Source organism: Panthera uncia, chromosome X, assembly GCF_023721935.1.
Source record: "Panthera uncia isolate 11264 chromosome X, Puncia_PCG_1.0, whole genome shotgun sequence".
Classification (NCBI taxonomy): domain Eukaryota; kingdom Metazoa; phylum Chordata; class Mammalia; order Carnivora; family Felidae; genus Panthera; species Panthera uncia.
The window spans coordinates 89,016,228-89,028,754 of record NC_064817.1 but is presented as its reverse complement, the minus strand read 5'-3'; the positions used below and the strand labels follow the sequence as shown (position 1 = coordinate 89,028,754).

The window sequence follows — 12,527 nt, the reverse complement described above, 5'->3', positions numbered from 1 at the left end:
GCCACTGAAATGATTCAATCTAGCCAATCCTAAACATACTTGTCCCACCTCACCATTTCCTTGCACAGAAACTATAATAAAGGTCCTTACCCACAGTTGCACATGCGTTCTCTCTCTCTCTCTCTCTCTCTCTCACTCTGCCTCTAGAGCTTACCCTGTGTGGCCATGGGTAGTGTATGACATTCTCCCCAGGGAACTGTAACTATAGCAAACTGTAAAACTCTTTCTGCTTTCTCTCTCTTGGTGTGTGTCTGGTTTCGCCATACCTCACTCAATAAATCCCTAGGGAAGTGACTGAAAAACAGGAAGCAAAAAAAGTCAATCATAATGTTTAAATGGAATACTAAAATTTAGTCAACTAATAGTTTAAAAGATGGGAAAAAGGAGAAGAGGGTTGAAAGGCAGAAAGAACAAATTAAACACAAATAGAAAAATAGTAAACGTAAACCAATGTCAACGACTATATTCAACTTTAAATTTTTTTTTTAACATTTATTTATTTTTGAGACAGGGAGAGACAGCACGAATGGGGGAGGGTCAGAAAGAGAGGGAGACACAGAATCTGAAACAGGCTCCAGGCTCTGAGCTGTCAGCACAGAGCCCGACGCGGGGCTCGAACCCGTGGACCGCGAGATCATGACCTGAGCCGAAGTCGGACGCTTAACTGACTGAGCCACCCAGGCGCCCCTATATTCAACTTTAATGAATTAAACTCTATAATAAAAAGGCAGATATAACAATGAATAAAAATGCAAGAATCAACTACATGCTGTGTACAAAAGACACATCTCACATATAAAAACACAGATACAATGAAAGCAACTGGATTAAAAATGTATATCATACTGGCAGTATGCATAAAAAGGCTGAAGCAACTATTTAATATAAAATATACTGATGACAATGAGTAGTATCAAAAATAAAACAGGACATTTCATAGTGATTAAGGGGACAATTCACCACTAAGACTTAACTCTAAAGAAATATGTATGTGCTATAATAGCTATGGAGTATATAAGGCAAAAATTGACAGACCTAGAGAGAGAGACAATTCCACAATTGTAGTAGGAGATATTGTCGAGTAGGAAAACCCAGCTACCAATCCCAAGTGAAGATTCCTACCACATAGAGGACATCAAAGATCAGAATAATGCCAGCACCTCGAAGTAGGAGCCCAGAGACCTCAACCCACCGCATCTTCTGTGGATTTGGATTTGCCAAAGAAGACTCAACACATAAGACCCTGGCTGCAGCAACCCTTCGTTCACACAAAGAGTCATAGCAAGATCAATGTCTGTCACGTGTGCTGGTCTCCCACGGCCAGCTGATCCTTCCCAATACACGACACAGGATGATGGACTACATCCATCCCTCTCACCCTGAAGGCAAAGACCCCATTTCCTTACAATGGAAGTGCGGCTGGCCGGGTACCATGTGATATATATGCTTGGGCAATAAAAAGAAGTTCACTGCACACCCAAGACAGAGGAAGGTTTTTCCAAAAAAAGAAAGAAGACTACAGGACCGAGCAACACCTCATCACCCATTTCATCGTATAGGGGAATGTTTCCGGCCCAGGGCACTGATCATGCAGTCCCAGAGAGTTGTGGCTGGCCATGTGATGGCTGCTTCCCCCAAGACAAAGTAGCTATTCCAACAGGAACAAAAAGCTGCCCCTTCTGTGATGGATGCAGGCCGCTGTAATTAACCTGCCACCAGGCAGCTGGCTGATCACCCTGAGGAATGGTTCCATACTGTGGACTTAGCGTTCTCTGCTACTGGCAACTTGGGCACTCGGGTGGCCGTGGCCACGGCAGGTCACAGGACGGCTGCTCCAGACGCTAAGACTTCTCTCCCTCGGCAATTGATAAAACCACTAGATCAAGTCACCAAAGACATAGAAAACCTGAAACACACTACTTCCCACTTTATAGCCAACAACCACAGGGCATACATTATTTTTACGTGCACATAATGTTATTATCAATCTAAATGAAATACACAAGCATAAAGCCACTGTCAGTAAATTTCAAATGATCCACATAGTACAGAGTCTGCTTTGTAACCAGAGTAGAAATAAATGAGAAATCAAAAGTAGAAAGATTTAAGATTTATATAGATATATATACACACACACATACACACACACACACATACATATAATATGAAAACTCTACATTTTAAAAAAATTATAAAAAACACACCTCTAAATAATACTCACTGAAAGAAAAAAATAAAAGGAAAATAAGGAAATTTTAAATTGAATGTAATAAAAATATGACATATGGAACTTTGTGAGATGCATCTAGAGAAGTGCTTAAGGGAAACGTTATAGCTTTAAATGCATATATTTGAGATTAAATAGATCCAAAGCCAACGATCTAAGTACTTTATCTAAAGAAACCAGGCAAAGAAGAACAAAGTTAAACCAAAGGAAATAATCAAGATAAGGGCTGATACCAAGTGAACAGAAAATAAACCAAAATTAGAGACAATAATGAAACCAAAAGCTGGTTCCCAGAAAAAATCGAGAGAGACAAAAAGAGAAAATATGCTAAATAACTAGCATCAGAAATAAAAGAGGGTGAATAATTATAGATTCTACAGACAGTTAAGGGATAAGAGGATATTACAAAAGCTTTTCTGCCCAGAAATTTGACAATTTATGTATATTGTTAATTTGTTAAGAGACACAAATTGCAAGTAATCAGACATTTGCCTTTCACTGGTCTTTATACAGGGACTTGAAAGTTTGTGAAATGTATTAAATAAAATGGCTGGAAAATGGGAAAATTACAAATTACCAAAACAGATATAAGAAAAAATAAAAGAACGTATTGCCATATACAAATTAAGGAAATTGTAATCATAGTTACAACTCTTCTCTCAAATATACTTCAGGCCCAGGTCTCTTCACCGGTAAACATCATCAAACATTCAAAGAGAAATAACTGAAATTCTTTAAACACTTTCTGAATAGAAGAAAAATGAACATTTATCACACTTAAGAAGATCATTAGTTCCGGGATGCCTGGGTGGCTCAGTCAGTTAAGTGTCTGATTCTTGATGTTGGCTCAGGTCATGATCTCATGGTTCATGAGACTGAGCCCTGTGTCTGTGTGTGTGTGTGTCTCTCTCTCTGCACCTCCCCTACTTTTACTCGCTCTCTTGCTCTCTAAAAATGAAAAAGTAAACATTTTTTAAAAAGGACATTATCACTGGGGTACCTGAGTGGCTCAGTCAGTTAAGCGTCCCACTTTAGCTCAGGTCATGATCTCGTGGTTCATGAGTTTGAGCCCTGCCTTGGGGTCTGTGCTGACAGCTCAGAGCCTGGACAGCCTGTTTCAGATTCTGTGTCTCCCTTCTCTCTCTGCCCCTCCCCACTCATGCTGTCTCTCTCTCTCTCAAAAATAAACATTAAAAAAAATTTTAAAAAGAGATCATTACTTTATAACCACTAAAACTACACACAGAAACTACGCATACAAAAAAAGAAAACAGCAGATCACTATTCCAATGAATATAGATACAAAAATTTTTCAGAAAATATTATGAAACAAATCCAAGAATCCCAACAGGCTTGACAATAGACTTCAAAAAATCAGTCAACTCAAATCACCATATTAATAAAAGACAAGAAAACATGATAATTTTAGTAAATGAAAGTAAAGCACTATAAAAAAAATCCCACAGCCACTAAAGAAAAAACTCTTAGAAAAAATAGAACTAGAAACAGTCTTAAATTATTAAAGGTGATATACCTTTTACCTTAAGATGGTGAAGAAGGTAGAGATATCTGCTCTCAGCAAGGCTATTCAATATTATATTAAGGGTCCCAGGAACTAGAATAAAGAAAAGAAATAAAAGACATTGGCAAGGAAGAATAAAATTGTCTGTGTTCATAAGAGACATGACTGTTTACATAGAAATCCTTGGGGAATATACATGAAATGATGTGAGTTGAAAATCTTAAGTTACATTACAGTAGAACTCATAATTTAATTGAGCAAGATCACAGGATACAAGGCCAACATACCTTAACAAACTTAAACTTTTTTGTGTCTTTGAAAGACACAATGAAGAAAATAAAATGTCAAGCCACAGATTTGGAGAAATTATTTATAAACATATCTCTGACAAAGGTTTTTAATAGAATATATACATATTTTCTTATTGAAGTATAATTAACATACATTATTATTTCCAGGTGTACAATTGAACGAATCAACAATTCAGTGCTCATCAAGATAAATATACTCTTGACCCCCTTTCTCTATTTCATCCATCTCTCCACCTACATCCATTCTGGCAACCACCAGCTTATTCTGTACTTAAGTGTCCGTTTTTTGTTTGTTTGTTTGTCTCTTTTATACTTTGTTTTGAAGAGAAATAAACCAATTAAAAATTGGCAAAGTATATTAATCGACACTTCAGCCAAGAAGATATATGAATGGCTAATGGATACATACAGACACCATCAGTAGGCATCCAGGAGGTATAAATTAACAGTATAATATTAAAAATATTACACACTCACTAGAATGGCTAAAATTTAAAAGACAGACAAAACTTGGCATTGACAAAGATGTGCGGGAACTAGTAGTGGAATGGCGAAATGGTAAAATCTCACTGGAAGGAAGTTTGGTATTTCTTTATGAAGTTAAATGTACATTTACTATATAATTCAGAAGTCCATTCCCAGGTATTTACCCAAGAGAAATAAACACATGAATCTACAAAAGGCTTAAATGTAAATTAAGACTCCATTATCCAAGGCTGCATTATTCATAATACCTCAAACATTTGAAATAATCTCCTTGTCCATCAACGGGTGAATAGATTTTTTTTTAAATAGGATAAATCTGTACTATTGACATCTACTCAACAGTAGAAAGGAATAAACTACCAATACATGGAACAACATGAAATGAATCTCAAAAACATTCGCAGGAAAAAACATACATATCCATTTTCATGGAATTCTATATAAGGCAAAAATATAATACCAGAAAGCATATTAGTATATTAGCTGTTACCTGGGACTGTGGCTTTGGGGATGAGATTTAATACAAATAGGAATGACGTAACTTTATGGTATGATGGCAATATTCTACATTTTGATTCTAGTCATTGGTATATGATTGTATACAACTGTATCCCTAAAAATATTATAATTTATTTTATAATTTGTTTTATGTAGATTATGCCTCCATCAAGATGGGTGAAAAAAGCACTCAAGAAGATGAAAACATAGTAACGAAGAGATGAAAATTATATTAGTGACTTGATAGAGCAAATAAGAAAAGACAATATACGTTGGTCCTTAAAGAAAAAAACAAAAACAGGGAAACATAAATAATATTCATCATTCAATTGTATTCATAAAATACAATCAAAGAAAACTTTTCCATGGATGAAAGAAGATATGAATCTAAATACTTACAAAACGCACTGTGAGGGGCACCTGGGGGGCTCAATCCGTTAAGAGCCCTAATACACTTGATTTCAGCTCCGATCATGATCTCAAGGTTGTGAGATTCAGCCTCACCTTGGGCTCCAGAGCCCCAGGCTGGGCTTAGAGCCTGCTTAAGATTCCCTCTGCCCCTCCCCCACTCTCTCTTGAGCTCATGGGCTCTCACTCCCTCTCTCTCCAAAACAAAGGATTTATTGTCATACCCGAGCTGCCCACACTGAGATATCCTAATAAAACTACTAGACTTCAGTATAAAGATTACATATTCTCAGGTCTTCTAGGAACGAGGGAACCTCATCACTTACAAAAGAAAGAAAACCAACTTGGCATTAGTCTTCTCAACAACCAGGTGCAAACCAAGTCAACAGTAGAGCCATATTTAAAACTAACTGAACAAAAAATTCTCAACGAAATATATATTTTGCCCAAGATTTCATGTCTAACCAAATTGTCACTCAATTTTAAACGCAAGAGGAAAAGTTTCAACACTGAAGTACTCAGATAATATTGCAGTCATGCATCTTTGCAGATAAATGGAGTAGAAGACTAGCTTTATCCAATCATGATACGCAAAAACACCAATGGTAACGATTGAATATTTTCAATTATACAACGAAGACTAAAAAGTAGAAAGAAGTATGAAAGATTAGCATGTAAGTGTTCCATGTTCTGACAGGTAGAGATAAGCTAAAAATGGGAAGAGAAGGGAGAAAGAAATGAAAATAGATAAGTCTCACAGATTGTTACATAAGCAATACATGGGCATCACAGGGTCTTACTTAAAGATGATTTTAGGGGCGCCTGGGTGCCTCAGTCGGTTAAGCGTATGACTCTTGGTTTCAGCTCAGCTCGTGATCTTGCAGTTAGTGAGTTTGAGCCTTGTGCTGGGCTCTCTGCTGACAGCACAGAGCCTGCTTGGGACTCTGTCTCGCTCTTTCTCTGCCCCTGCCCCTCCCCTGCTGGCTCTCTAGCTCTGTCAAAAATAAACAAATAGGGGCGCCTGGGTAGCTCAGTTGGTTAAGCGTCCAACTTCGGCTCAGGTCATGATCTCACGGTTCGTGAGTTCGAGCCCCGCGTCGGGCTCTGTGCTGACAGCTCAGAGCCTGGAGCCTGCTTCGGACTCTGTGTCTCCCTCTCTCTCTGCCCCTCCCCTGTTCATGCTCTGTCTCTCTCTGTCTCAAAAATAAATAAAACATTAAAAAGAATTTTTTTAAATAAACAAATAAACACTAAAAAAATAAAGATGATTTTAAAATGGCAGAAGCCAAATTTAAAAACCCTTTATTTTATGGAGGGCGTTAGATTAAACAAAAGAGAAAAAAATACATATATAAATAGTATATATACTACTAAATAGCAAAAAAAAAAAAAAAAAAGCAAGGAAAATAGACCACATAGAGATCTACAATACACAAAACAACGCATATAAACACAACATAAATGGTAGGAAATAACTGATACTAAAATAATTGTATTTATATAAGGGTAAATGGATGTAACTCATAGTAAAAAAAGAATTTGAGATTGGCTCATAAAGCAAAACTGATACTCGGCTAATTAAAAGACACACCTAAATCAAAATAACTTAGAAAAGCAAAATGATGGGCAAATGTATACAGAGGAAATGCAGGAAATAAGCAGGTGTTACAATCCTGATATTACAAAAAATGAATGCAGCCCAAAATACATTAAATTAGAAAAGGCACTTTATAATGCTAAAGGCCACAATTCACAATGAAAATTATAACAAAAATGTATGTGTGTCAGATACTATAGGAAACTCCTTCATAAAGCAGAATTCCTGGGAAGACAAGAGCTACATGGTAAAATAGAGTCCTAAGGGAGTATTAACTTTGCCATTGAAGTTCTTTCTCCCAGTGATTCATAAACTTAGATCTCCTTTAAATTCTGGTACCAGTACTAGGATTCTTCAACATGAAACTCAAAGAGAGGTTAAGTTCAAACTAACAGCTAAGAATGTAAAGGGCTTAAAGCAACCTAGTAACTGTATGTAGAAATTTATACCCTACTAGTACCTTAATAGTAAATATTCTCCTCAGATTTCCATAGTACATCTTCACAATTGGCCGGATATTAAGTCACAAAGTAAATCCCAATAAATTTCATACAGAAGAGAAATGAAAACCAGTATTCTCTGGTCATAATAAAAATGTAAAGTCTCTTCACTCTGGACTTTTATTTTCCTCCTCAGTTTGGGTCATATTTTCTTGTTTCTTTGTATGTTTTATAATTTTTTAATCCAATGCCAGACATCGTTCATTTTATCTTGTTGGATGCTGTATGGTTTTTACCCCAATGGATATTCTTGAGCTTTATTCTTAGATGCAGATGGTGTCATTTTGATCCTTTTGAATCTTGTTTTTAAGGTTTCAAAAGCAGAGGAAGTGCAGCATCTAGGGAGAATTTGTCCCGCAGCAGAGTCAAAACCTATCTGAATACTCTCTCTACCCAAGGCTTTGTGAATTACGAAGTTTCTGGCTCTGGTTTGTGGGACAGGACCTATTTCTAGCTCTGTGTGTTCCCCAGAGATCGGTGCTTCTAATTTTTTTTCTGTTACTTCTTCCATAGCCTCAGGTAGTTTCCTCATATACCTGTGATTATCAGTATTCTACCAGAGAAAGACTTTATGCAGATCTCTGGAATTCTCTCTCTTCTCCAGGAATCTGTCCTGAGAATGCAAATGCCTCACACCCTGCCTCTCAGTTTCATCTTAGCTGAATTCCTCTTTCCTTTGTGCTGTGTCCTCAAAATTCCCTCTAGAAACTAACCTGGGGCAATGATAAGTTTAATGGTGCTCATTTCCTATCCCTCATTGTAACTATCTTCCACTCCCTGAACCTCAATACCTTGACTACCGTCGTTTCATGCATTTTATTGATTTTTAAAAATCATTTCAGGTGGAGTGAGGTGCAAATCCAGTCATGTAAGTACTTTTAAAATAATTTTAAATTACGGGGTGCCTGGGTGGCTCAGTCGGTTAAGCGTCTGACTTTGGCTTAGGTCATGATCTCACCGTTTGTGAGCTCGAGAGTTCGAGCCCTGCGACCACCTGCTTTGGATTCTCTGTCTCCCTCACTCTGCCCCTCGCCCGCCGGCACTCTGTCTCTCTTTCAAAAATAAACATTAAAAAAATTTTAAGAAAATAATTTTAATTTTTTTTTTTCAACGTTTTTTATTTATTTTTGGGACAGAGAGAGACAGAGCATGAACGGGGGAGGGGCAGAGAGAGAGGGAGACACAGAATCGGAAACAGGCTCCAGGCTCCGAGCCATCAGCCCAGAGCCCGACGCGGGGCTCGAACCCACGGACCGCGAGATCGTGACCTGGCTGAAGTCGGATGCTTAACCGACTGCGCCACCCAGGCGCCCCAATAATTTTAATTTATATAACCATGAGGCTGTTTTAAAATGAATTTTTAAAAAAAGATTAGGGGGAAAAGCCAAGAGTGACATTAAATGTACACAGAGATACATGAAGACATCTATAGAAAATTGGTAACCACAGGAGCTGAGATCCGGCCAAGCACTGTCTGGGCACTGGCTGTGCACTACCCACCTGGGCTCCTGCCCCATCGCGCACCCATGGAGGAACCACTGTGCCCACTTGCCCGCCTGCCCCAGAACTCTGCTCAGGACCCCACCTTGGTGGCGGTGGAGCCCAGTCCCCCAAAACTGGCCAAGCATGGAGACACGGGGTCAAGGTTGCAGATTCCGAGGCTGGGGCGGGTGGGCCCAGCTTGCACACTCTGTTTCCTTTCCCGTGGCGGTCCATCTCAAGATACCCACCCCACTGGTGAAGGTATAGCCTTGCGTGTGCACGTGTTCTCCCCTCACACGCTTAAATCAAGTGCTTTTTGTAGTGTGAAGAAACTGAGCGAAACCATCCTCCCCGGAAGCACCGGGCACAGAGCTGTAACATCAGCATATAGTACTTATTTCACTGGACCAGTTCTTGGTGGATCACCTTTTCACAGGCATTGGTTTCTCAGCCAGACAACAATAGAAATGAGGCCAGACCCCAAAATTCAAGGGCTCGAGCTGAAGCAAGACACAGCGTCAACAGAGAATAAATAATCAGGCTAGCCTCCCTGAACAGAGGGGATGCCCTGCTTGTGTAGAGAGAAAGTCCCCTCATCCTGATGGGCTGATATTGGCAGGCAATTCAGGTAGCTCGTTGACGCGTCATGGAGCCAGGGTCCTGTCTGAAGTCTGGCTTCTATATGGGGCTGCATCCTAGTGTTTCGCTCTAAGAGAAGCAGTTTAACAGTAACAGCCAATAGAAAGTGCCCCAGGTGCATAGTGTTTTCTACTTAGGGCTTGCTCCCATGATCCCTAACTGTCTCAACATAACCTAATGTGTTGAAGCACCGTGAGCCTTCCTCATACCTAACAAAATTGTGGACGCAAGCATAAGAGTGAGGAGACAGAAACAGAAAGAGTGTGCAGATCATCAAAGAGCATCCGTCCATGATTCAGAATAATGCAAGTGGGGCCATGGTAGCCACTGCCACCACAATGACTACCCCCTCCAAAAACAGTGGCTCCAACCGTGAAGGTGATTCTCAGCTAGCCTAGCATGAAGTACTGTGCTCTATGACCAACGCTCAGGAACTTTTAGATTTCTTGGGCCAAGGGATGTTTAGTAAGCCGTCCAGTGCCAGAAATGGGGCCCCACTGAAAGTGTGGCCATCAAAATCCTGGAGAACCACCCCTCCATGTGCTTGGCAAGGTCAGACTGAGGAGAGGATCCTGGCCCCCTTGAGAGCGGGAGAGCTGAGGACTACAACTGTGTCTGTGTCTATGAGTGCTTCCAGCACAAGGATCACACGTACTTGGTTTTTTGAGATGTTGGAGCAGGACCTCCGTGACCTTTTGAAGCAGAGTAAGTTTAGCCCGTTGCCACTCAGATACATTTGTACAGGCGTCCAGCAGGTAGCCACAGCCCTGATGAAACTCCAAAGCTTAATTCTTATCCATGCTGACCCCAAACGAGAAAACCCCACGCTGGGTGATCCCATCTCAATAACCCTACAGAGTAAAGGTCATTGACTTTGGTTCAGCCAGTCACGTGTCCAGAGCTATGTGTTCTACCTACTTGCAGCCCGGATGTTACGGGGCCCCTGAGATCATCCCTGGTTTACCATTTTGAGAGGCAACTGATATGTGGTCGCTGGGCTGTGTCATTACCGAATTGTTCCTGGGCTGGCCACCCTACCCAGGAGCTTCCGAATGTAATCGGATTTGGTGTATTTCACAAAAACAAGGTTTGCCAGATAAACATTTATGAAGTGCAGGGACAAAGACAACTAGGCTTTTCAACTGGGACATAGAGTATTCCTATACTTTGCCGAGGCTGAAGACACCAGAGGACCATGAAGCAGAAATGGCGGTTAAGTAGAAAGAAGCAAGGAAGTACATTTTCCACTATTTAGATGCTGTGGTCCAAGTGAACACGACAATAGATTTAGAAGGCAGTGGCATGTTTGTGGAAAAGGCAGACTGGCGGGAGTTCATTGACCTATTAAAGAAGACGCTGACCATAGATGCTGAGCATCACTCCAGTTGAAACCCTGAGACACTTACGTGATTTTTCCCGTTATACACAAATCAACTGTTTCCAGATCGTGGAGGTCTGCAAGCACTGGGCGAATACGGAGGACACTGCAAACCCAGGCAAAACCATCTTGATCAGGCAGGTGGCCCCCAGCACACCGACCGACGTCACCATGACCTTCAACAACCATCTGAACGCTGTCCAGAACCAGGCTCCCACCTCTACCAGCGCCACTATTTATTTAGCCGAAGCCGAAGCCTCCTAAGTTACCAATCTGCCCTTTACCAGCCCTCGGCGGCAGCCATGACCTCAGCGACCCAGCAGAGCATGCCCCTGTGGACAGGAACAGCCCAGATCTGTGCCCATCCTGACTCTTTCTATCAAGCTGTCATCGTGTGCCCGCCCAGACGCAGGATGGCAGCCATCTTCTTCTACACATGCTGGCAATTTCGTGTGTCTACAGTGTCTTCAGATCAGACCGGGCCTAGTTGCCCACCAGGCCTGGTCGATTTGGACTTGGAAAATCTTGCTTTCCCTGGCGTGGCGGCATGTGACTGGAGCGGCCAAGAGCAGGTCAGTGCAGCACATGACTGTGACTCCTGAGACCGTGGCAGGCACCCAGAAGTTGACCCACCGGGAGAACGTGCAAGCTCAGCTGCATCACCCGGCAGTCAGTGCTGCTGATCAGCCATGTGAGCCTCCTAGCACCCAGTCCTCCAAGATGGACACGACCTACATGATGTTCCGCAACAGCCAGCCATCACCGTCTCCCTCCCAGAAGCGTAAACAGGACCAGTCCCTTGTGAGAAGCATCTCCATCCGGGAGGTCTCTCCCTTTCAGGCCTTCAGCTCCCTCCCGAGGTCCAAGGGCAACAAGGAGAACACACCTCCCAGCCTACACCTCCTCCATCACATGCGGGTGGGGTGAGAGAGCCTGCAGCACCAATGATTGTTACTGCCGACCTCACCAGCCCCAAGGTCAGTGTCACCACCATCAGCAGTGACCGGGACACAGGAAAAGGAGGAAGAACAGAAATATGCCCCCAACAGATGAGGGCATGACACCTTCAGACTTCCCAGAAGGAACAGGATGGGGGGGAGGGGTGCAGTGTGCTGCTGGCTCACACAGAGAGTTGTCCAGGAATCTGAGCCACGTTCCATCCTCAGACATGCGGATCTCTGTCCCCTGGCCCCTAAATTTTGTTCCTTAAATGGAACATCAGAAACATTCCTAAATGTTCTAGAGACCTAAAGTGGTTTCAAGGGAAGGTCCTGAAGATTCAACATAATTGTTCAAACCCAAGATATTTTGAGTCACTTTGGTCTTAAAAAATAGTTAGGGGCGCCTGGGTGGCTCAGTTCGTTGAGCATCTGATTTCGTTTCAGGTCATGATCTCGTGGTTTCGTGAGTTCGAGCCCTGCATTGGGCTCTGTGCGGACAGCTCAGAGACTGGAGCCTGCTTCGGATTCTGTGTCTCCC

General features: G+C 41.6%; 1 pseudogene; it reads left to right on the top strand.

Moving 5' to 3' along the window:
• Positions 1–8,949: 8,949 nt before the first annotated feature.
• Positions 8,950–12,101, top strand: LOC125931367 (homeodomain-interacting protein kinase 2-like; annotated as a pseudogene).
• The last annotated feature ends 426 nt before the right edge of the window (positions 12,102–12,527 follow it).